The 25,803-nt window shown below is 39.9% G+C and overlaps 1 protein-coding gene across 2 annotated transcripts in view; it reads left to right on the forward strand.

The window, feature by feature from the left end:
• Positions 1 to 352: 352 nt before the first annotated feature.
• APBA1 (amyloid beta precursor protein binding family A member 1) overlaps positions 353 to 25,803 on the forward strand; it is an 88,201-nt gene continuing 62,750 nt past the window's right edge. For both annotated transcript variants that reach the window (XM_064736742.1, XM_064736743.1), the window contains exon 1: positions 353 to 505. The gene's annotated coding sequence lies outside the window, so the exon portion shown is untranslated. The remainder of the gene's footprint in view (positions 506 to 25,803) is intronic.

Raw genomic sequence — 25,803 nt, forward strand, 5'->3', positions numbered from 1 at the left:
CCTCCCTCCCGGGCCACTGAGCCTGCGGGGCCCGTGCCCAGGGAGGGTGAGACAGACAGGTCGGTGCCCTGAAGGCCTCCCTGGCTCCGAGCTGCCCAGGCGCTGCCAGCCGGTCCGGAGAGCTCCGGGCGTGTGACCGGCGCGGGGCCGGGGCAGAAGCCGCGCCGGGAGCAGCCGAGCCGAGCCGCGCCGACCCCCGATCCCCCCGGGCCAGCGGGGCGGCACCGCCCACGCCCGTCGGGCCCCGCTCCGCCCGGGAGGGAGAGAGGGAGAAAGGGAGGGAGCGAGAGAGCGGGCGGGCGTGCTGACGCGTGAGGGCGGTGCGGCGGGAGGGGCCGGCCGGGGCGGTGCTGGCGGCGGCAGGAGGAGGAGGAGGAGGAGGAGGAGGAGGAAGATGGTGGCCGCGGGAGGAGCGGCCGGCTGCTGGGCTTTCCGCCCTGCGCTGCATCGCCGTCCCCGCTGGAGCCGCCCTGCCTGCTGAGGAGGCGGCGCGGACCCGCACCAGGTGCAGAGGGGTCGCGGCCGGGAGCGGGAGGGGGATCCGGCCGTGCCCCCGCCGCGGTGTCGGGGCGGCAGCGGGCCCGCGGGGCGCGTTCCCGGTGCGGGATGCCGGGCCTGTCCCGCCCGCAGCGGAGTGTCGGGCCGGTCCCGCCCGGCGGCTCCCGCCCGCAGCGGGGTGCGGGAGCTGCGGCCGCCTCTGTCCGGCTGCGTGGGCGTGCGCGCATCTCCGAGCCAGCGGGGCAGCTCTGCACCTGCCCCGGGCTGCGGGGAGCGGCGCCAACGCGGCCATGACCGCCTCCATCTCGGCCTTTGGCGAGGCATTGCGTGCTTTCCCTCCGTTTATTTATTCCATTATTTTATTTGGTGGGGGTGGGGTGTGTGTAGAATAACGTCGTGTGGAGCCGTGGACCTGAAATCAGTGCACTGGTTTCCTGTTTTTTATTTTTTCCTACGCGCACCTTTTTTATGGTGGAAAGCAGAAATGGTGGGGGGCGGGGGCAATGTGGGGATTTCGCATCCGGCTATCGAATGGTCGCGTCGCAGCAGGACGGTCTCAGCAGCCCCTTCCGTCGGGAGATGTTGCCGGGGTTGGCGGCCGCGTCCCGGTTTGCAGCAGGGAACCCAAGGGGGCCTGGATCTCCCCGTCTTCCCCGTGGAGCGTGCTCTCCACCCCGGGCTGGGGGGAAGGTGACATCTGCTACCATCACGTTCTGCTTTCAGGAAATGGAAGACGTCTTGATTTGTTTAATTTTTTTTTTTTTTTAAATTTTTTTTTTTTTTTTTCCCGGAGAAGCAGTTTGAAAACAATGATTGCCTGAATCACAGTCGTGGTCAGTGCAGCCGTGTACATTTCGTCTGGTTTCTGTAAGGATCAGAGTCAATAGGAGCAGCCTACCAAGAGTTGTTTTACTGCCATCATGAATCTTCTCTTTAAGAGAGATGGGGCTGTGGGTCTAGGATGGAAAACTACATCTTTTTGCTTTCTCCTGTTGTGGATTTTTCGGGCTGTGGAATTGCAGTTTGGTTTAGAGAGTGCATTGCAGATCTGGCTGCTTTCATAGCTGCTGAGGAACTAGAAGGCAGAGATGTTTGCCTGACTCCGCATACATTAAGAGTGAGCTAATGTGGGTGTAGGGCATGTAGCGTTTTTCTTGTCTTTGACATGCGTCACGTTACACCAGCTAATAAGAGTACACCCAGGTGGCTGCAGTTTTGAGATGCTCTGCAGCTCAGGTCCCAAATAACATGCCCATATTCCAGTCATAGTACTCCAGGTTCTGCTGCATTGCTGTTAAATCTGGACCATCTGCACCTGCCTTTGCAGCCCATATCAGGAACAACCATGTGATGTCTCTTCTTCCCAAAAGGTGATGGTGACATAGAGTGTGTTTATTCTCTGTGTTCTGCCAAATCAAAAGTGAGGTGCAGGTTTGCCTTTATCTCTAGTACTGTGGGAGAGAGGAGCAGGATAGACTGCCCAGAAGTGTGGTTCAGGAGGGAAGGAGAACAGTTACTATTGAATTCTGTGCATTCATGTGTGTTTGTACAGAAAAATTAAGTGTTGGGTGAGTAATAATGGACAACCACAAGAAACTCTGAAAAAGCAGAACATTTAATGTAGTGTACCTTAGATGAGTGTTTTGGATGTTTAATGAGTGAAATGTAAACCTTAGTGAAAGACAGCTTGGCTTCCTTGGAAAATGTGGTCTGAGATTAATATATCAATGAGCTTTTAGGCCAAACTGATTTCTAGAAAGTAATGGTGGTTCAAGGTTGGCTGGGTGCTGTGAATCGTGTAATTCATTGCTCTGAGTTTTGGACATTTCTAGCTGTAGCTTAAAATGATATTTTTATTTTACATTAGTGCATTATTTTCCCTTACAATAGCAAACATTCTGGCTACTATGCTGTCTTTTAACAGATGCAGGGCCAACCTATTAAAAGGCTATCAAAAGTATTTACTGATTAGCTCTTCAGCTCAAAAATGTAAGAATGCTGGGAAGGTGATTTGGTACATGTAGGTAGATAGAAAAGATAGTTCTGGTGCGTGAAGAGGGAATCATGCCAAAGCTTTTTAGTATAACCCTGTTTGGTTACTTAATATGAAATCCTTTATGACAAGTTTGCAATTTCATATATATTGGGAAGGGAATGCATTCTGGTATTTTTTTTTTCATTTTCTTTCCTTTTTTTTTTAAAATTGAATAGAATTGCTTTCATGTATTTAAAACATGGGAGCTAATGCTTTAGAAGAGATTTTTTGATATGGGATGTGGTGGATCTTTGTGGATGCCAAAGGTGAGAATCTTGTAGTCCACCATCTTGTAGTCCACCATGCCCTTATTATTTTGAGGATCTTACAAATCTGAAGATTTTGTTTGCTCTGTGATAATGTAAGTAATCCATAACACTTGGAATAAAGGGAGTACTAATTTGGAGACTAAAGTTTGTATCATTTATCTAAATGGGAATGCAGATGAGAAACCTGAACTCTTTGCATATAAGATTTGAATAGATTTTAATTTGACCAGGAGCTGGCTTGTGACTTCTTTGATACCATTTTAAGCCACAGTCACATGCAATGCTTATGTTCTTAAACTTAAAATGCCTTCAATATGAGGACTGTGTGCATCTTTGAAATGTAGATAGCATTTTGTTTTATAAGTAGTGCTTATGAGCACTACAGCCAGCAGAAAAGTCATGAGGATAAAACAAAATGGAATCTCCTGTTCATCTTCTTGTTTTGTATTTTTAACAGGCCAGTGTGGCCAGTCATTTGCAGTGGTTTTGTTGCTTGGCTTTAGAATGTGTCAGTGTGTGGTAATGTTTATTGCAAGCAAAAGCAGGAAAAAACTAATTGTAAGTCCAGAAAATGTGGCTGAGAAAATAAACACCATGTTGCTATATGTATGTGAGTTCAAGGTTAGTAACCAAAACTAATGAACATGCTAAAAAACCAAAAAAGGAATTATAATATAAAGTTCAGTGTCATCAAATAGACAAAATGCAGGAAAAACCAAGCTGAGAGCTCAAACTTTTCACTTGTATCCCATGGCCTAGATAATTCAGATTCAGCATTTTTCCCTTTGCACATGAATTGTCTGTTATTGATCATAGCTGCTCTGGATTTACATGAGATTATGAATTAAAAGGACCAGATATTTTTTCTTGAGATCTTAAAAAAGATTATTAAAAATATTAGAAATTTTTAATAATTAATTTTTAATTAACATTCAGTTTATTACATGTTGTCCATAGGCCGTGTGGCTTGATTAACTAAATCTTAACTTTGAACAAGATCTTATTACCATAGGCTTAAGTGAAGCCTTGATAAATGCATTTTTAAATGTGTTTTTCTGGTTTCCTAGAAGGTGAAGATTCCTTCTTAGTGAGAGTTCTAGCAAACAGCCCTTTGCTAATTTATTTCCAACGGATTACCAGTTATACGTATTGCATAGGGGTTAAAGGTTTCTGAGAAAGAGATTGATTGGTTTTTCTTCACAATAATGATTGATTTGGTAAGTCGGCTGCTAAGAGCAGTGTGATAGTATTTTTCTGTTTCCACTGCACACATCAATGTTCTGCCAAAAATCTGCATGTTTGTTGCTTTACTGAAGGGGCCTAGGGAAGCATCTTTATTTGCTGCTTTCACAAATGCAGGCACGTGATGATAATGCCTGTCCTAATTCTGAAGAAATAAATACAAAAGCAGTACAATGGGTGCATGACAGCTGTGGATGGCAGGGAACTTAGCTGAAGATACTCCAGAGCCATAAGAACGTGTGTTTTCACACTAAACCTTTTCTGCTAGAAACCATCCGTGACATGAGAGGAGGAATGGAAGTGCAGTTCTGTTTCTAGGGAGTTCTGTTTCTACGGAGATGCTGCTAGGCAGGTGGCATCTCACCTGGTCTGTCATGTCTCCTGTGGTGATTTCTGTCTAATTAAAAATATGTACTGGGAGAAGTTTCCATCACCCACGAGCCTGTGTAAGTAGCTGTGGATAAGCGATGGGGCTTTGACCATCATCGGGGAAGCTGTAATAAATGTATTAGAAGTATTTAAAACAATATCTAGTCTGCATGAGGTAAACCACATTGGGAGCCTCTGTTTTTCCTATCACTTAGCAAAAGGAGGAAATGTCCTTTGATATTCTCCAATTAAAATAAAAAATTCAGAATGTTTAAGTTTTATTTTTTTTAGCCATATACTTTCCCTTCTGTGTTTTCCAGCCTGTTCTTGGGCTGTTTAGTCCATCAGATCTTGTTCACAAGCCAGCAATTAAGAATTGTGCCTTTTCTTTCTGATAAGCGCTTCCATAAATGCTGCTTTCCTTAAGAAGATGACCACCTTTTCACCCATCTGAGAAAAATGTAATTGTAGGGAGCGAGAGACTTCATTAAAATCTGTGAGTTAGTCGTGGGCAACACATACCCGGAATTTAGGCTGAATCCTTTTGGTGGTAGTTCCTTTTCCAACTAATTTCAGAGCTTTTTCAAAGTCTTCTGAACCTTTTTTGTATATCAGAAACATGCCTGCTGAATTTAATTTTCGAACTCTGAACTCAAAAGTTGAACACAGGTCAGAAAAAGCACAAGAATAGCAGAGCCATGGAGGCTACAAAACTTGCTCATTTTGGCGAAGCTTATTTGAGTACCCTACACTGACTCACTTTTGCCTTATTTTTTCCATTGTGGGAATGCATGTCAGGGTGAGAAATGCCTTTCTGTATGTATGTATGTGGTTAAGGTGTTCATTCAATATCTAGTATTTATTGGTTTTGATTTGATTAAACATTTTAATTTCTCTGCAAGAATTTTCACTTCTGTACCTAAGACAATGGCTTTCTGATCATTCTTCTTGTGGTGGTCATTCTGATTTGAGTTTTTTCTTAATGAACATGCTTTCTCAAAACTTGGATGAACAAGAACTTAAGATCTGGGTAAAAGGAAGGAGGAAGAAAAACAAAAGAACATAATGCAAGTTTTTAAACATACACAACTGTGACTTGGTTTTCCTAATATATGCTTAAGTTTTACTTGTGGATTTAAAGAATTTTATTTTTTTATTCTCATATGTAAGTTGCAGTTCTTGCCAACAGTTTTAGTGTTACCATGTATTTGTGTAGTGTCTGTTCTGATGGGACTTTGATCATATTTGAAATCTTGGTGCTTTGGAAGTCTTGAATGTGACTCTTTAGAGTAAATAAAATTAAATTGGGAAAAACATTTTTAAAAGAAGATCTGAGACCAAGAAAAGCTCTCACCAGAGTCAGGTGAAGAAGCATGGAGTAAAAGCTCTCGCTCCAGGCTTTTCTCAGTCTAGCATCAGCAGAATGCTTTAACTAATATTTCAAATCCAAAAAACAGGCAAAACCAGTAGGTTTTTTATATGTTATTGTCCCAGGGAAATGTTAGGAGGGTGAGTACTGCCTCCACTGTTGGAAGAGGAGATTGATATGTTGTTGTATGGTGTGTGGGGAGCTGAGATTTTTTCCTTTCTCTTTTCTTAGCAGCTTTCTCACACCAGCTTTTTTATGATCACAGAGTAATTTGAATTGGAAAGGATCCCTGGATGCCATCTGATCTAAGCTCTGCTCAAACCAGGTGACTGAGACAAGGGCTGCACATGCCGTGTTTGTAGCTCTTGGCTTAATCAGGGCAGGAGACTCTCAAGATGGAGTGCTGTGCCTCTCATGGGTATCCAATACCAGCTTGTGCAGAAGGTTTTGCTAGAGTCCTGGTGGGATGGGATATGACTGCTGGACAGAGGCCTTCCTCCAGCCTGCCCTCCTCATCCTCTGCCGAAGAAGCTGCCCTGCAGAAAGCTGCTTGCCTTGTGGCAGCTGCTGGCTGGCATTTGTGGCAGCAGGAGTGTTGGGGTGAAGGGCATGTACCATGTGATGGTAATGATCTCCTCCTGGTTTTTAAGTCCTTCTTACCACTACCAATCCCCTTAGGAAAGGACTGAGATACAGGTGTGTTTGCTGTATTAGCCAATTCAGTGACCTCAAATTTTTTTTTTTAGATGGTCAAGATGGAGGAAATTATTGCCCACTAGTTTAGAAACTTATGTTCTTGGTGTGAATTTATTTTGCAGTAGTTTCAAAATTAGAGCACCGTTTTTAAGAAATGGAAGATTTATTAAACATTATTCCTAGCGTGTATGTGCAATGCAGTCACATTTAACTTAATGAGAAAATCTCTCCCACTAAGAAGGCTGTGGTGAGCTGACAGAAATTTGTATTAAATAGGCATCAGTGCAACACCAGCCTTTAGCTTTGTAATTCCATTGGATTTTTAGTGGACATTTTACATACCCTTTCCCCAAACTTGGTGTGTATTTCTGATATTCACAGCTGTTCTGTCTTCATCTTTTGTCTCAGAGTGATAAATAAGGATGAACTCAGGATTCTGCTCTTGCCTAACAATTATCATTCCTTGCTGATAAATGATTAATGTAATCCACTTATGAGATTGCCGCAGCATCATTCAGATTTTGGCATCTTTATTTTATTTCGTAACAATGAGAAAATCTTGTTCTTGTGGGACCAAGCTGCAAGGTGCATGGGAGGGAGATGTTTGAGCTTGATGCCTTCTTGGCAGGGAGATGGACATTAGCCCAAGGGGACAGCGCTGTACTTCATAATATTGACTCTGCATTAGCTTCAGCATCCAGGCTTTAGACTTTTAATTGCAGCCTCCTGATGGTTAGTCTGACTGCTTAGCCCTAGTTCAAAGTCATGTCCAAGTCAGGCAGTTCTAATACTTTGTATTTTCAGTGTGACACCCTTTGGCCCATACTGATTCTAGTTGCAATTAAAGTTGAGTGTGGACTTAACAGATCCCTACATATCTTTCTATTTCTTTACCTTAGTGAACTGTAAAGATTGCATGTCTTTATTTCAGCTTAGGTTAAGCTGCTTTTGAATGCAAATTTAAAGGCTATATGAAACATTTATATTTAAGAGTAACACAGGCTTAATGCTTTGATCAACAATATTTCAAACATATTTGGATTAATATCAAACTACACTATTAAAAAAACCCAACTCTGGTGTTTCTTGTTAGCTACAGACTTGGTTATTTCTGGATTTGAAGTCAAAATAACGCAGCTTCTTAAGCAAAATTTTTTTGTGTCGAAGAAGGCCAGGTAAGTAAGCTGGAAAGAGAAGAGAAGAATATATTGCTTAGGATGTGTATGCGTAATTTTTTTTTAAATATAAAATATTCTCAGTAATGTATTGGATTACCCATTGGGTTATATTGGTTATCCAGGTGACATGGAGCATCAGCTGATGTCTTCCATTGCTCTGGGTATGTCATTGGTGTGTCACTGGTGTCTCGTTGTTAGCCATCATTGACCAAGGACAGTGGCATTTAGCGTTTCCTAAAGGAGATCTGGTTCCCTGTCAGATCCCCTTCAGGATAAATTGCTTCCTAATAGCAAGTAGAAGGAGTTTAAGCTGAATGTCAGCATGGAAATACAGTTGTTTGAAAACTAAGTACTAGAAGCACAATTGCAGCTTGTATATAGTTAACATTCATACAGTAGATTTTCAGAAAAGTAGAAAGGTCCCTACTTCGAAACTCGATTGACTTTAGGTGATTCTTTGGGAATTAAAAGTGGAGTGAACAACCTTTTTGTGCATGGAGCAAAGACAATTTTTATATGTCACATTACTGCTGTGTAAATTCATATTTTATTGAACATACATTTTCTTCAGCCACTTTATCCATGAACATAATGACTAGAGGTTCAAATATTTTTTTTTCTCCTTCTAGTATGTAACTGTTGAAGCCTGGACAGTTCATGACTCAGTTTTGATCTTCAGTATCAAATCTGTGTTATGATCTTGTAAGCAGTGGCATCCTCAGGCACTGTAGTGCAAGTTCATGTATGTACACCAGGTATGATATGGATAGCAGAATAGCATGAACAACAGTAAGGTAGGAGTTCCTTCTTTGCATTAAGAAACAGAACTTCATTTGTATGTGAAAGAAAGGGTTTTAGCTGCTTGCCCCAGAACCTTGTGTTTTCAAATAGCAGTGTGTAAAACAGTAATTTTAGGGCCATTGGCCATTTGAAAGACTAAGGGTTATGTATACTTTTTTAGGTATTTTACACCTGAAAACCAGAGGGTGAAATTACAAGGAAGGGATTCACAGGATGGGATAGTCATAGGATCTAATTCAGAGTTTCTTGTGATGGAAGGAAGAGTATCATATTTTTTTCAGTCAGTTAAAATAATTCCAAAAGCAATCTGAAATTTTAGTAATCATAGGAACTGTAAAGACTGAAGGATAATACACAAAAAGCCCTGCTCTTCTTCTGTTTTTTGTAATATTCTGTGTCTGTGTTATTATGCTCAGTGTATCAAAAAATCAGGCACATACCTCCTACCTTAAAGACTAACCTCCTCCAATCATGTGCAAATCCTTAGTCACTTTATTTACTCTGCCTGTTGAAGACTCCCTTTCTCCAGTGTATGACAGGAATCCCATGACTTCATTTCTTTTTGCAGTATCACGCACAATTGCTACAGTGTAGTAGTGTACAAACCTTGGTGGCCTCCTTGTCGGTGTTAACTTTTCAGATGTAGTGAGGTACGGAGCAGTGTGTGCAGTCCAGGTAAAACTCACCCCTTCGGGCATATTTCACTGGTCTTCCGCGGCCACCTGTGGCCATTCATGCTCACATGGGAAGACATTGCTGCCAGTGCAAAGCCATCATATCTTTGAAATGTGAGGAGGAGTTGTGCTGTGAGTTACCTGTAATTATTTGCATATAGTTTGAACAGCCTGTGACACTGGGGGTTTTAGGAAGGAGGGCTGTGGTTACAGAGAAAAGTTGCTCAGTGTGAAGTATTCTGCAGCCTCATGGAAAGCCCTTCTGTTTTCCACTGGTGCCACCCGATGAGGAAGAGGCCTTGCCCGGCTCTCATGTCTGGTCTGCATGGGCATCAATCAGTAGCATATGTGAGTTCATAGTGGGGAAAATGTGGGAAACAGGAGTCTAGTTGGTTTTCTTTTTCCCCTCTAGGAAGACAAATTGGGATGTTGAAAGTGCAAAAAAAATCAGTCGCCTTCTCTGGCAGTGTGCAGGGAGCTTGAGGCTGGCCACAGAAGCAGGTTATTTAGGAAAAAAAAGAGATTTGACTGAGACTTCTGGTTGTGTGTAGTTCATGTTCACCTGGTCAGACTTCACGAAGCCTTGCAAGCACTGTGGCTTTTGTTATCAAGTCCAAATTTTAGCATTATTTTTGACTGAAGTTATTGGTACAGTGATTACACTTTGGCGGGGAAGTGATTATCAACATAGGTTTTCCATGTTGATTCCTGTCCCTACTCTTAAAAGTTACATCCTATTTGGAGAAGAGGAGTGGGGAAGGGAAGAGATTTGTGTATGTGGAACATCCCTCTGGTGCAATTTGATGACACAGCCTGTTGGTGCATTGTTACTTGCTGTAACCAAGGCAATGCCAAATAGGTAACAAGGACTTAGCATACAATGTAAAAAGCACCTGCTGTTGTGCTTGAATTACATATTCAGACTGCTATAATTTCTGAAGTTTGTTTATTCTTGCATACTTGTTTGTTAAATGAATATTTTGAAGACACTTGAAGAACCAATGACCACTGCTGTTATAAAACAACATTCATGAAATAGGAACTTGATTTAACTAAGAGGAAGGAATCTCCTGAAAGGTCTCTGACATGCTTTCATTATCCAAAGAGCAAATCTTCTGGCTGCAGTCCTGCCAGAAGAGAAGATGTACAGGCCAACATATTAAGCTTCCAGCGTATAAATCTGGAAGCTATTTTCTGCTAAGGAGAGACTAAAACATTTGAAGTCTAGGCTTTTGTTCTGTTGCTCATCAGCTGTGATAGGCTTCCCTCACAGGCAGTAGTTTGTGAATGCTGTTGTAGTGGCTCCCAAGTATGCTCTTGCTGATAGTTATAGCCGACCAAATGAGCACTGACACAGGGAACTGATGAGATTTTTGACACTTTTGGTTGTGAGGAGGCATTTAAGTGTACATGTACAATTTTGGTACATGTTTTATGAAATGGCAGCGGTATTGTTGGAAATTTTAACCTGGGGACTCAGGGTGGTAGCAATGCCTTCCTTTTTTGTTTCCAGTATTATCTTTATGATCACAGCTTCTTCAGTCTCAGACCCAGGTATCTCAGAGGAAACCTTCTTCTATGCTAGTTACAATGGTATTTTCCAGTTCCTGACTGTAGAATGTTAAAATTGCATTCCTCCTTCTAAGGCATAGCATCGTCACCATTCAGCTCCATTTCCATGGCACTTGTGACAAGTGGAACATAATCTCATGTATATACTGTATTTTGCATCTGGTGTGTTTTGTTTACGTGAATAGTTTTGCTGTAGGTACTTTGTATTTTACATGCCTTTGAATTGTTTGTGTGGAGATTTAGTAATCCTTCTTTTTCTCTTCTCTCCCATTTGTATGTAGTAACGTAATGTTTTCTATTTGTTCTTCTTTGTCCTGAGGAGATTAATTCTTCTGGCTCTAAATGTAGCCCTGTTCATGACTTCACAGTATGTGTGGTGTATTTTCCAAGAAAAAACAATGATATAATATATGGATGGATTTTTATATGCAAGGGATCAAGGTTAGAAAAAAGCCTTTGCAAAGGATCTGGTGAACCTCTGTTGGAGGTTTGGGGATAGAATTGCATTTAATCCAAAAGCATATTTTTCAGAAAAAACCACCACCTTTAGCTGTTGAAAATTATTGGACAGTCATGACAGGGTTAGTGGCAGTATGTTAGAGTTTAAAAATTGACAGATGCTTGACTATTCTGAACATGGAAACAGCTCAGCAGTCTGCAGTTTGGAGCCACTGGCCTAGAGCATCTAAATAAATCTTTGTTATGTAATACTTGGTAGTGGGTGGTGACCTTTATGCATAGCTCTGATATATCAGACTCAGGGAAAGTCTTTCCTTTTTCTGTGGCCTTGTGAACTTATGGTCAAAGTAAGAACATTTTCTCAGTTTTATATTTGCCTCTTTTGATTAATACTAAATATATTGTTGGGATGCTATCTCTGTGTATGGGAATAAAGTGGCATTTGGTTTTCTTCTGCCTTGCTGGTTAAGGTGCTTAGTGAATTACAGGAACAGAAGACCTTATTGTGCCTGACATGGACAGTTTCTCTTGTTCATGTCTGCGTATCAAGTGAATGGCACTTCTGTAGCATCTGATCAGCAAATGAAGTTATACTGTTGTTGCTGCTGTGATTCTACACTTCTTTACGTGAGGGTTTGGCTGGTTTATTCAATTTAGTAGGAACAAATGCATTCCTGTATTCTTTCTCCATTTTACCTGGTAAACCTTACCCTGTCAAAGAAAGAGCTGCATTAATTTTGGGCAGAAATTGGGTAGTCTACCCTGTGAAAATGATGTTTTGTTTCTAAATTTAAAAAGGTGGATTTTTTTTCCTTAAATTCTTTATATTTGAGGCATGACAGAAGTCCAAAGCTTTTGAGAAAAGTTTGTGAGAAAAAGGTTTCACTCTGCAAAATATTTTATCTGTTTGAAGAGATGAACAAGGAGTACAAGAACTGACTTAAGAGTAATGAGAATCTTGATGGCAAGTTTCTAGCGTTGAAGCATGTCTTGACATTGAAGCTCTTTGCTTTAAATGCACTTAAAAACTTTTGAACTCTGCCTAAGTTTTGTGCATTTTACAGCTTAGGTTGCTTGTCTTGTACAAATAAAACAAAGATGTTCACAGGGCAGGAATGATGCTTAAAAATTAGAGGAACAAAATGTTATCTCCTTTTTGTTAGTAAAGAGGAATAATCTTACCTTGTAACCATAAAAAACCCTGGTAAAAACAGTCTGAATCAAAGCTATGTATGCTGAGGAGGATTTAACTGTGAATGATGTGGTGAGATAGAGAAAGAACTAAGCATTGGAAAAAGAACATCTCAACACTGATGTCTGCCAGACTGTGAAATAATCTCCCAGGGAGAGAGAGAAGATACATGTTCAGAGGAGTGAATACTCAGTGGTGCAGGGGCTTCAGCAATACTGCGGGGAGCAATCCTCAGCTCGAACAACCTCTTTCAGAGGGATTTTCACGTAGTTTTTTTTTACAATCCTGGATGAATTTATCCTTGAAACTTATTTGAGCAGTTTTTCTTTTCTTCTTTTATTTGTCACTAGATATAGTTTTCTGATGTTTTTTTCCATGAGGACAACAATTTGATGATGTGGTAAATTATTTTGAACTTTATTTTTGTCCTTGAAGCAGCATTCCATGACTCTTTCACTTGTCAGCTTTTTTAGGATCATCTTTCAAGTTTGAGTAAAATATAATAGAGTTTGGGAATGTACCTTATCTGTTTGGTCTTACAAAGCAAGATAAGGTGATTGTAGTGTAATTGCATATGGTTATGCTTTGTAGCAATTTTTTATATTCCTCTGCAGCTGATTGGAATGTTTTAGCAAGGATCCCCTGTACCAGTGGATTTATCTTTGATGTAATTTCACAGTTTGTGCCACTTGCCTTTCCTCCTTCAAAAATGCAGGGGAAGTAAAACCTGTAAAAAAAATGAGCTTTTATTTGTAAGGACCAGATGGATTCACAGTGAGTGGCAGAGGGAGTGCAATCAAATGCTGGGTATAAAAGAGTTTAGACAAAAATAGTAAAAATTAGGCAAACACTCTCAATGAAATAATGGCCAACATGGGAAGAGGGTTAGTTAATTTATTTGAAAATGTTGAAACAGAGATGGATGTTTCAGGGTAAAAAGTGTTGGAAAAAAATAATTGTAAATGTTGTGAGTAACTGTAATAGTATTGATGAATTAGCACAAAGGCTTCTAGGGAATAGGTTTGGAAAATTCTTTATGGGATTTGGGAGTTCATATAGTGTAACAAAACTCTTTTAGATCCTGATTATTAGATTTTCTTTCCAGGGAGAATGTAATTTCTAGCTGAAGTATCTTTGACTGCCACAGCTACCTTTTGAAAGAAGGTGCTGTGTGTTTGTATGGAAACTGTTTTTATGAAGAGGTGAAATAGATATTTTGGTTGCAATGTGCCTTGAGCTATTTTAGAACATTTCTCTTTTCTTCCCCATTGGAGCTTCAAGCAGTGCCACTGTAACCTAGAGGATTCTTACTGTTGCTTCTCTCCAAATATTTTTTCCTATGCTGTTAAAATCTGATGTTGTAGAAATGTTTGTTAGTAGTAGAAGAATTACTAACAATGATTTCTGTATTGCTGTAATCATCCTGACTTTCATTTTCCATGTTACCCATGGCTGTAATACCTCCCGCATACAAAGCAGTGCTGCCTGTTGCAGGCCCACAACTTGCAGCAGACCGAAAGGCAATAATCAGGCATCCAGTGCTGAAGTTTTGATTGCACATGGTGTGACTGCAGCTGTATGAAACTGGTGTTGTGGGTTCAGTGCTACTCAGAATTGAGGAAATCACTGAATCACTTGATTCCTTGGATGTATTTTGCTTGCAAGTATTGAGCAGTGTAAAAGGTTGTACATTTTGTTTCTTCTTCCCTTACACCTTAGCTTTTCCAACAGAGTGTTGAGTCAGAGCTGAAAAACTACAGTTTTCAATAAAGCACCTTTTACAAAATGTATACAGCAGTTACCGATTAGTTTTATACTTTTAAGATCTTCTTCCTGGTTTTGAAATCTGTATGAAATCCATTTATTTGGCAGCCCTTTCTAGATCTTTAGAATTGGAATAACGGTGAAGTAGCATGCTGAAATTTGTGTGGTCCCCATAGCTGTGTGCCCGTGTGGGTTGCTGGCTATGGTGGGGTGCCCCAAAAGACCTGCTGCAGCTCTGATTTCTGATGTTCAGTGAAACAGAGAAGTTACGTGCTGTCCTGGCGACCTGCCTGCCAGCTGCAATTTGTGACTGCTCTACTTTGCTCTGCTGTGTGGGGCGTTTGAAGGCGCCAGAAAATCTGCCAGGAGCTCTCAACTTCTGGGTTTGCTTCTAAGTTTGATAGTAAGTTGCTGATGATGTTGCTGCATATGTAACCTAGATCAGAAGTCATTGACAGAGTGGTGAAATGGTTGGGCAGCTCAAGTGTAGAGTTTGTGACTTCAGCCAGCATACTAATAACGTTAGCTTTATCTTTTCAATAAATACAGGACGTGTAATTAATCAACTTCTGCCTGATGCCTGGAGCTTATTATTAAGGGATTTCACAGTCTTCCAAGATTTCTGATAAGGCTCACTAAAGCTTGTTGCAGAGGTTTAACTTGATTGTGTATTATTTGAAAAATAGTACAAATACCTGAAAAATACATTTTCTTTGTTTTCTTTCTGTGTAAAGCTACAATAAAAAGCAGTGGATGTGACATTGCTGCTTCAGTGTTGGCAGAGTAAGGAGAAAAGTAATGAATTGATAATCCTCTTTGTGTGGGAGATGACCTTTTTAATTTAAAGTAGCACTTAGTTTATTTTGATAGTAGTTATTACATTGCATGCTTCTGTTTACATTTTCACTAACTGCTTGCTCTTGAATAGCTTGTAGTAAAGCTTTGTAAAGCCCTTTTCCAAGCTATGAATAGGCTAGCTGAGCATGGCATTGTGGAAGCCCTGGATAATAGCTGAGGCTATGCTTTTGAGCCTCAACATACAAAATCTCTGAGGTGGAAATTAGTGGGAGTGAAAGGTATTATCAACAGTGTATTTTCTGAGCTTAGCTATATCTTACCTGAATGAGTTTTTTTTTCCTGGGGATCCCAGGATTGCAAATCTTCAGATATTTGAAAAAGTAGGAAATAGAAATGTCTAAGAATCTTAAAGATTTTTTGACTTAGCAGGTCTCACTGTTTTGCTTCTAGCAGAACTAGCCAAGTCTCAAGTAGTGATTTTTGCCTTCTCCAGAAATCTGGAAGAAGCATTGTTTTTAATGAGGAGAAAACAATTCAGAGGCATCTGATTTAAATCTCTGTAGCTTTGCTCTAATCCTGCCATTAGCACAAAACTGTATTCAGTTTTGTGGATTTACTTTTATTTAGAATAAATCGGAGGTCCCTCCTTGCTGTGTAATCTGTATGCTTGTTACTTATACTGTCAAAGGCTTACTTGGAAGCTGAGCTGAGGTGGCACAGGGGCATTGTGGACCCCGGGAGAACATGTTCGTATTCTATTTGAAAGAAATTTTGCCATACAAGTTCCACATTTCTGCTCTTCTGTTGTTTTTTCATTCTATTTGTTTTGTTGCTTTGGTTTTTTATGTTGCTCTCAAAAAAGAAATCTGTGTCAATAACTTTTTTCCTCCCCCTTGTGAGCTGCATGTAGACCATACTCATCTTATGCATGCACTGTCCTAACAGAATGACTTGTTTGAAGTATGATTTTTTTTCAAATTTTTGTTGAGCCAACCAAACAAAACCCACCACAAGCAGAATTCCTCCAAAACTGTAGAAGCTCATAAATTTGGACTCTGGGCAGCGGTTTAAAGGCAATTTTTCTGTTAATAAGGTATTTTCTACTGTGAACAGTTAAAAGTTGTTGTCCTCTAATGTGGAGAACATTAGGTTTGCCTCAGGCTTATGAAGTTTGAGGGAATTAAAAAAAAAAGTCCTTCTTATCCAGATCATATTTGTGGGAATGTAGGTAGATTGAAGAAGTTTCCTGAAAAAATAGTCATAATAGTTTCCACGTAAATGACTGAGGTGTTTTAAACTGTCTGTCTTTAACAATATGGATGTCTTTTTTAGATTATGCAGAAACTTTCAAAAGCTTTTAATTACAATTTTGTTTGTTTACTTCTAAGTTTCTACACAATTTCTTCAGTATTTTTGGCAATAATAAGGATCATGACACCACACTACCTTGTGCAGAATTCATCAGGGGTTTGTTCATCTGGGACAGAATGTATGAGTTAATACAAAAGCTAGCAGTGAAACCCTGTGTGTTCTTTTGGGATGAAAGAGGCACTATTCAGCCTTTTTTTCTAGTGATCTTTTTAGCTTTTCCTGGGAGGTAATAGGTGAATGGGAAAATGGTCTTTCAGTGAAGTGACACTGCTGCATTTCTGTACTTGAAATGTGCTCTCATTCAGTTCCTCCTATGCTTTATGTTTTGCTTTCTGTTATAGCTTGCCATTACTTTATGGTCTTGTCAGAACTCAGAAAAATTCTATAGGCAGGTTAAAAAAATTAGAAGAGATCACTTCTGGAGTAAAGCCAAACAGGAAGATCATTAATTAAAGAAGTGATTATTAAGTCAATGGATTCTGTACACAGGGAAAGAGCTGAACTTTTGGGTAGCGTGATACTTAGAAATTTGTATAGAATCTCATAAAATGAACCTGCAGTTGAAAATGTTTCAGCAGACAAACCAAATATCTTTCCATGTATGACCTGTAACCATGTTGCCTGCCTCCTCCTTTGCCCTGGCATCAGCACCTGACAAGAGAAGGTGGGGCACCTTCTGATCCCTGCCACACTGGTATAGAGCTGTGTCAGCCCCAAGTATTTAAAAATCTAAATATTTTTCAGTATCTTAAATAATTCAAAGCAGTAGGCTGTCTGGACTACTCACTTTCACAGTACAGTTAATGTTTGGAGATGAGTGAAAGTGAAGTTATGAAACCTGACACAAGGGTGGCTGGCACAGTATAGACAGAAAAGTGCTGCTATGGGGAAGAACTTCCATGAGAGGATCTGAGAGATTTGTCTGATCCAAAGCCAGGACTGGTGAAATGAAGGGAGGCTGGCATTGAGGATCTGTGTGATGCACTAAATACAGCCGTGGATCTGTGATTCCTCTGATGCTTTGCAGAACACTCATAAGAAATTACACAAGGAGCCTGATTTTTGTAAGATTCATAAGGATTTCATAATTCTGCAGTTCTTATACTGGTCTGTTGCTTTCTTGTCCACTCCCCATGTCCTTACTAGACATCTCTCTAGAAAGCCAGGAGGTTGGTCACGAAGGAGAAGAGGGTCAGGACAGGATCACGCCAAAGACCTGCTGAGCTGTGGGCCTGGTCATGCCATGTGTGGGTTGGCCTGCCAGCTGCTGCTGGACCTCCCCCTTCACCTTCTGGAATTGCTTCTGAAGCTTTAAGAAATTCCATTATCTTTGGGACTCTTAAGAAACAAATTAAAAATTGGCCAGTGACTAAAAAAGTAAAGTGTGAGAAATAAACAAATGCTTAATCACTTAAAACTATTGTTTGTGGATTAGCAAAACAGCCTACCTTCCAGCCTCTTTATTCACAGGGTATTTTTTTCCATTGTAATGTTATTTATAGGTTGTAATCTTACAAGCTTGAGTGGCTCTTTGTTTTCTTTGTGGTGAACAGTAAGTGAAAATCAGGGACAGAATATCTTAAATCTTTAATGAGGATTTAATTGTGCCAGCATTTTTTTTGAGTGGTATCAACTTCATAAAAACATTATGTATAGTTCACATATATAATTGACTCTGCACAAAACTACTTATGAACAGATAATAATTGTATTGTTTGTGCTTTATAAATTCCTTCTTGCTTATGGCTTTGATTTGGTGTTTGCATTCTCCGTAGATCTTTAAAGAATTGATGCTATATGAAGTACAGAATTCCAATTATGTTTCTAAAAACAGAATTTAAATATTTTGATGTTAAAAAGTATTTATTTATAATTCTCCACAAGCTAAATGTCAGACCATGATTATTTTGTTTTTTACTTCCTTTTTTTCTTTCTGTCTGAAACCTAAGTTATGATTAATTGAATAAAATATTACTGAAGGAGATGATTAGAATCCTGAAGGGACTGTTTTTAGTTTCAGTACGTGGCATTTTGCAATTGCAGTCATCTTTCATAAAAAGGTCATGCAGCTAAGAGTAGTATTTTTATTTGCCCTAACAATGTTTTTACAAGTGAATGAGCTCCTCAAGAGAGTAGTTTCAGTTACTTCAGAAGAAATGCAGAACTTTCTGATAATCAGACCTGTGTTTTTTGAAAAGACCTTTTTCTTTTTCTTTCTGTTTACTTACATTTTTCACTAAATATTTGAAATAATTTTGAATCCTTGCTATCACTCTCACTAATGTGTGACTGATGCTATAATGGCAAATAATTGAAAATAATGGGTTACAGAGAGGAAAACTCATCTGTTAGAAATAAATTTTCAAGACAGTAGATTGATTTCATGTATAACCTTTTCCCTTAGATAAAGTAGAATTTAGGCTGTCAAAATTGATGTATTAGCACATCTTAGTGGAAAGGGTTGGCATTTTCAGTTCTGTTTCATATTTTGTTTTCTATCTTGGGTATTATTGTCTGAATTTACAGATGATTGACAAAGTATTCTTTGTCATGACTTACTCTAGAGATTTCCATTAAAAGCAGATCAAAGATGGCAGAAATAATCTAATTGTAGTGAGTTGCTCTAGTTTAATTTTTTAAAGAATTTTAAATATAGTGTTTTATGTTATCAATATATGATTTTATTATTCTGTTGACTTGTACATTTTTAATTTCACTTCCTGAGGGAGAATTGTTCAAAGGCTGTGATTTATTTTGATGAATTTTTTTTTGACATGTTTTCAATTTTTTTTCCTCTGATAAAGGTGAGCTGCAAAGGTATCCTCTTACTATGAGTTGAGTCAGCTTTTTTTTTCTTTTTGGTGATAATTTTTTTTTTTTAAATTTTAAATCTAATATTTTGCTTCACTTTGTAGAAGGTTTCCTGATAAGCCCTGGTCTAAATTTATTTAATTTTTTATCAGTTTGAGTGGCAGTGGGGAGAGTCTGGGTGGATTTCATGTTGCACTTCCTTTGAAATTCATTGTGATCTCAGCTGTAAAACATAGTATGCAATCCACAGAGAGGAATCTCAGTATTGAGGTGGAAACCTACATCAAGGTGATATTTTCAGGTTTTTGACAGTAGTACTCAAGATTTTCATCAGAGGTTTGAAAACTAGAGTGGAGAGGCAGTGGTCTTGAAGGGGACCCACCAGAGTGTAGGAAGAAAACTACAGTGAATATTCAGAGAGGATGGGAGGTGCCCCTCAGGAGGTGCCAAAGCAACATGCATGGAATTGTGGGGAGGGAGCAGCTGGATAAGCAACAGCTCTGCCAAAACCTCTGTGGGGATTGCAGCTAATGCGAGATGGGTTGGCTGCGAGGTATTGGTACTGAAGGGAGGTGCTGAACTGAGAAGGGGAATGCTCAGTGTGGGCTCAGGTGATGTATCCAGTTTGGCATTTGAAGCAGGGTCGTGAAAGTCTCTAGAGGACAGACTGAGTGAAGAGGGAATCCCTACAATTAACTGGGGATTGTTTAAGCTGAAGAAGGGATGGTGTGTACAGAGCACTGAAAGTATCTTCAGTGAAGAAAGAGGCAGCAGGCAATCTGTTCTTGGTTTGGCAGGACTGGGTATAACTAACCAGCTTGTCCTGAGAAGGTGAAGAGTCAGATGAGAGCTTGGGAAAACTGCCAGCAGTAAAAATATCAAAACACTCAAATCTGACTAAGTAGCCATGGATAAATACACATATCAGAAATGTAATCATTGTCACTGATGCTTCAGAGACCAGCACATTTATATGGTTATGTCGGATGGCATCTCAAGATATGACTCGGTGATTGCTGAGTTTTTTGATATGCTGTCGCAGAACTGCAGTCTGATTGGTTTTGCAGGTAGGGGGGTAAATCAATCCACTTGAACCACCACCTTTTTTTTGTGAAGTATCTCTTCTCCTTTTTTGTTCTCCACGCAATATTCTTGCTGGTTAGTTCCAGACCAGTTTGGAAGAAGAGACCATAAAAGTAAATAAAACTATTCATTTTTTATGAAACTGCTGATAGGGTTTGGGAAAATATATTGACTTTCTCATCTGAAAAGAACACAAACTGAATTTGGCAGTTGCCAAAGCAATTGTGTGTTGGACCAACAGTGTTCATGTAGCTCTGGACGCATTGTAGATTGCGAGGGCCACCTGTGCCCTGGGGGGCATCAAGCGGAGCACCGCCAGCCAGGCAAAGGAAGGGGTTGTCCTGCTCTGCTCTGCCCTGGTGGAACAGGCTCCCCAGGGAAGTGGTCACAGCATTGAGCCTGACAGAAGTGTTTGGGCAGTGATCCCAGGCACATGCTGTGATGCTTGGGGTGTCCTGTGCGGGGCCAGGAGTTGGACCCTGTGATTCTATTGGGTCCCTTCTAATTCAGCCTGTGATTGTATGGCTCTGTTTCTTGCCTGATCAGAGTTTCTTCAGGTGTTAGAATTAATTTTGGTTTAGTAGTAATAGAAGATGGTTTAGAAGTCAAAGACTAGCCAGACATAGGGATTTGAGGTTTTTTTGAGTTATCTGAGCAATAGATTTGTTTTAATTCATGAAGTGGTAATCCCATGTATTCACAGAAAAAGTGCCTCCTTCATAATACTCATATACTTACCTTTATGACCAACTTTATAGTTCTTAACTCCATCCATTATTTTTCCATTTTTGCTGATTAGATATCATATGTAATCTGTAGCAGATAAAAGAAGAACCATATAGAAAATACCAATGGCTTTGTCAAGGTTGTACCCACTGACTTCCAATATGTAATTTATATGTTGAGCTGAAATGTTGTGACATACCCAGCAGGTATCTGAAAAGGGCTTCTGTTTACAATTTGTGGTTTTAAGGGAGAGCTGTAAACACAATGTAATGGCTTGTTTACTGGTGATTTAAACATGTTAACTTGTATTAATTCTGTGTTGAATGCAAGCTGCTTCCCACGTTAGTTAATAATTGTAACACATCTGTGCACACTCTATGCAGATAATGTAGAGGGAGTGGAAGGAGTATGGCTTTCTTGCTTTTCAAGTAGATGTGAAATCCCAGAAAGCTCAGATCAGCTGATCCTCTCTCTGTCAGAATCTGAAGCCTCTGTGCTTGCCTATGCATGTTAAGTGTTTTCAACCTGTCAGGTTGATAGTCCGAGAATCTTTGATTTATGATAGAGCATGAACTGGATTAGAACACATTTACACTGTGAGTGCTGATAATGGATTCTTTCCTGCCACTTCACTTTTTTTCCCCTTTGAATGGAAGATCTGTGATGCAATTTAGAAGGAGGGCAGATGTTTGCAAATTAATGAAGTCATAGCAACAGCTCAAGCCTTCAGTAACAAGTTTGGCAGGCTGATGTTACCTTTGCTCAGTTTTCCTGAGTGTCTCTAAAATGAGCTCTGCTCTCTCTTTCTGCTTACTGAGTCATTCTACATTAGGGATTATGTCCAACATAATTCCCAGAGGAAGTGAAGAAATTTGAAGAAAATTGGTTTGGTGCAAAATACTGCCCTATATCTATGTAACTGAGAATAGCAATATAATTTCGTTCATGTCACAAATAGCATGCTGGGCCTGAGAGAGCGGAAATAGAAATTGCTTATGCAGGGGGAGTGAACGGCGACATGTTTGGTACTAATATAATACACAAATCCATTCTGCTCCAATTCTTACACTGTGCCTTTCTGTAGTATAACAGGGGGTCTCAGTATAAACAAATGGCTAACCTAATCAGTCTGTTTCAGCATTTCTCTTTGTTGAATTTCCGTCCAGATTGTACCTTGGCAGGGCTGGCTGCCTGTTACAGTGTAATGTTTGTAGGGCTTTCAGATGGAACAGTATAATTAAACTTACAAAAGGTTTCAAATTGGAAGTTTCTTTTAGAGTACAAAAGCAAAACAATTACATATTAAATAGCACAAAGTAAATGAGTACTAAAGATAAGCAGTCAGGAATTATTCTTGTTCAAGACTTTGGTTACACAGACTGATAGGGCCTTCAATGCTGAATAAATATATGTAGCTATTTACTTTTGACTAACATGTAACAGAGTGTATTCTCTGCCCTGGTCCATGACGATGTGTTTATAGACTTTAAAACTGGTGCCTAATTCTTAAGCAGTAAATTCCAAGATGCAGTAGTCTAGAGGTTGTGTCAAAGGTATTTTAAAATATGCAGAAAAGAAGCCAAAATAATGAAATCTATGCAAGTAGGTATTTCATTCCTCTGAGTTGTATCTTTATCATGATCCTGCCTTTATGGGTCCTTATAGGTTTTATTAATTTTTTTGCAAATTTGGTACTTCTCTTGCCTAGTGACCTTCATCTGAAATTTTGATTTTGATCCTTTAGAGGTTTTATGTTCAATGCTGAATTGGTGCATAAAATATAGACCAGAATGATAAAACATTGCATTCAGAAAAATAGTCCTCAGTGTATTTCTGATGTGAGAGCCAAAGAAAAGGAAAAAAGGAACTTTCACAGCATTTTTCACAGTGCTGTATTTAAGCTGCTTCACACTGAAAGTATTTCAAACTAAACCCCCTGTATTAAAGTATATTAGTAGTATTATATTCTCTGTAGTGTCTATTTTTAGGACAGTGTAATGCCTGCATTACAGTTCAGCAGTTTCCTTAACTGATATGAAACATTGCAAAACTCATAGAAGGAAAGGATAAAATAAATGTGGGCTCAAAATGATTTGATTTTGAATTCTGAAAGTTAATTCCAACTTTGGATTTCTTTGTAATTCTATTAGGTAGAATTAGACTTCTTTTTGCAATTCTATTTAGGTAATACCTTGTCCTCCAAGGCAACTGTAGGTGACAAGTACTGCAGGGCAGCTCTGAGACATTTTGGGAATACTAAAGATCATGGTTTTTGTGTTCTGCTGCATTAAAAAAAATGCAGAGAAACTTAATTTTAAAAAAATGCAAAGTATCCTCCATAACTGTGATCATGAAACTTGCAAGAACCACAAGAGTCTATGGTGGCTTGTCTGGGCTATTTTTGAATATATTATTTATTGAAGATGTTATGATTTTGCTTATTTCATATTCACACATTTGGTAGAAAGGTGTCATTCTTAATGTTTTGAGTGTCTTGTTACAGAATCTGTCATTAGAACTGAAAGTCTACGAAAGTCAAAGCAAAGGTGTCTTCATTTACATTTTATTTAAGACAGCACTAAGTAGAATAGAAACGAGTGTAGATAAGAATTTTGAGGATTTAAATCACCAATGTTATTGTTGTATAATAAGCCAGACAAGGTGATTTCAGAGGGGTTTTTGATTTATTGCTGGAGAGTGGTCTGCAAAATGGGTTTTTCAGTGCCACGATGGTTGGTGGATTGAGAAGACCAACAACATGTGTGTCTGGCTTGGTTTAATACTATTTAAAGAGGTCAACGCTTTAAAAGGAGTTCCCTCCCCTTAGTTGCAACCAGGCCCTTTCCACCTATTTGAAGAAATACAAATAGATTTATAAGAGTCAAAAAGTAGCATTTACTAACAAGCAAAACTGCAACAGGCAAAAAAATGCAGTAAATAATCACGTGATACAGAATTTCTAAGTCTCACAAACTTCCCCAGAACAAAGAACGACCCAAAATGGTGGAAATACCCCTTCCAAAATGGCACCTGCCACAGGGAGACAAAGGGAAAATGGCACCAGCTCACTCCCCCGGGATAGCGCTGCCCAGGAGGCAAAGGGAAAAAAGATGGCCACAAACACTCTGGGGGTAAATCTTTTTATCTACTCATGTGAAGTCACTTTCCCCCATATTTGAGTTAAAGTGAATTGAATATATGTCAATACTGTTTTCATAATTATTATTTTATTTCATTGAGCTTGTGGCAGATTGACCTTCCCTGGCTGCCATCTCTCTGCCTCTCCCTCCTCCTCCTCTATAGGATCCTGAAGAGAAAATAATATGGAAAGGTTTGTAAATTGACATAAAGAATGGGATTTCCAGTTGCTGTCATGGGCAAAGATTTGATTTGGGGAAAATAAATGTATTGCCAATTAGAATAGAGTTGCATGGTGAGGAACACGGACAAAACTCGCCTTGCTTGGGTCACCCTCAGCTTTTTTCATGCTCAGCATTGTTCCTTCATTTCTGACTCTTCCACATCCTCTTTTCTGGAGTAGGCCTGCACCCCATCTTGACACTGCAGCTCAGGAGGGAAAAGTTGAGGTAGTTTCTTCTTAAATTATGACTCAGATGTGGCAAGTGTTTGTGCCTGTGAAGCTTAGAGCCTTCAATCAGCTATGGCAGTGGGCAGCTGCAGAGCTCTGAGTAGCCCTAGGTTTGCTTAGGGGGATACACAGTTGAGGGTTTTGGGATTTGGTAGAGAAGACCATTGCCTGTGACTGGGCAGGGTCTTTCGGTGAGGTGACAGGAGAAATACAGTCCTTGGGACCAAAATGGTAAAAAGTGTGGTTTATTGGAAAAAACCTAACAAGCCCCCTAGCTTGGTAGGAAATCTAGGGAAGCTAATGGGCTTGCAGATGGTCCTTCAGTACCGTCATCCGAATGCTTAGGTCTGTGGTTGGCAAAGCCCCAGCACCAGCTGGTGCTGCACGTCTTGTCCGGACGTGGACTTCTGCTGTCCCCGCTGCCAGCTGAGCTCTCACAGAAGGCACCCATCTTCCCCCACACATGTACGTGCATAGGAGGAATTGCCCAGTGTATGACCAAAAGAGTTACTTTTGGGGTGAGGGCAGGAGAAAACAGAAACAGGTTGTCTCCGTTTTTCTGTAAGTCTGTTATTTTGCAGAGTTCAGATTCCTCTGGGCAAAACAGTGCAAAGAGAGTCACAGCTTCATTTTCTGTTATGCATAAATGAAGCTGAGGTGAGGAAAACCTGGACCATGATGGTACAGAGGCCCCCCTCTCTGGGACATGGGAAATGTGTGGGGATGGGATTGGCTGCGCTTGCCGTGGCTGGGAGCCAAGGGAGATGTCATTGCTGCTCAGAAGCCTTTGGCTGCTCTGTTTTGTAGTCACTCAGGTGCTGTTGTCCTTCTGTTGTGGGGTACCAACAAACTCTCTCTTGTTTATTGTCCTTAAATGTTTTTTGGTTGCTTAGTTCTTTGCAGCAGGTATGGGTTATTGATTTCGAGCTTGTTGGCTCTTCTTCATTGCACCTTGAACATCTCTGCTGATATTTTTTTCATTTGCTTTCCAGTGTAATAATAAGGTTTTCTGTATGAGCCCTCTAAATATTTGTCTGCATGGTGTTACTCTTATAAGCTGTAAGATAAATCTGTATTTGGCCTCTCAGCTTGCTTGGTTAGCTGAACTGTGATTGTTACTTCTAGATTCTCAAACCATCCAAAATTAAATAACATAGTACAAAGAATTATTTGGTGGTTTTAGAGTTTTTTATTGGGTTTGGGTTTTTGGGTTTTTTTTTCTGTTTGTTTGGATTGTGTTGGCTTGGGTTGGGTTTTATTTGAATCTTTGGGAAGGAAAATGATACTTTATGTCTGGGTTTTTAAAA

Source organism: Zonotrichia leucophrys, chromosome Z (assembly GCF_028769735.1).
Source record: "Zonotrichia leucophrys gambelii isolate GWCS_2022_RI chromosome Z, RI_Zleu_2.0, whole genome shotgun sequence".
NCBI classification, from domain to species: domain Eukaryota; kingdom Metazoa; phylum Chordata; class Aves; order Passeriformes; family Passerellidae; genus Zonotrichia; species Zonotrichia leucophrys.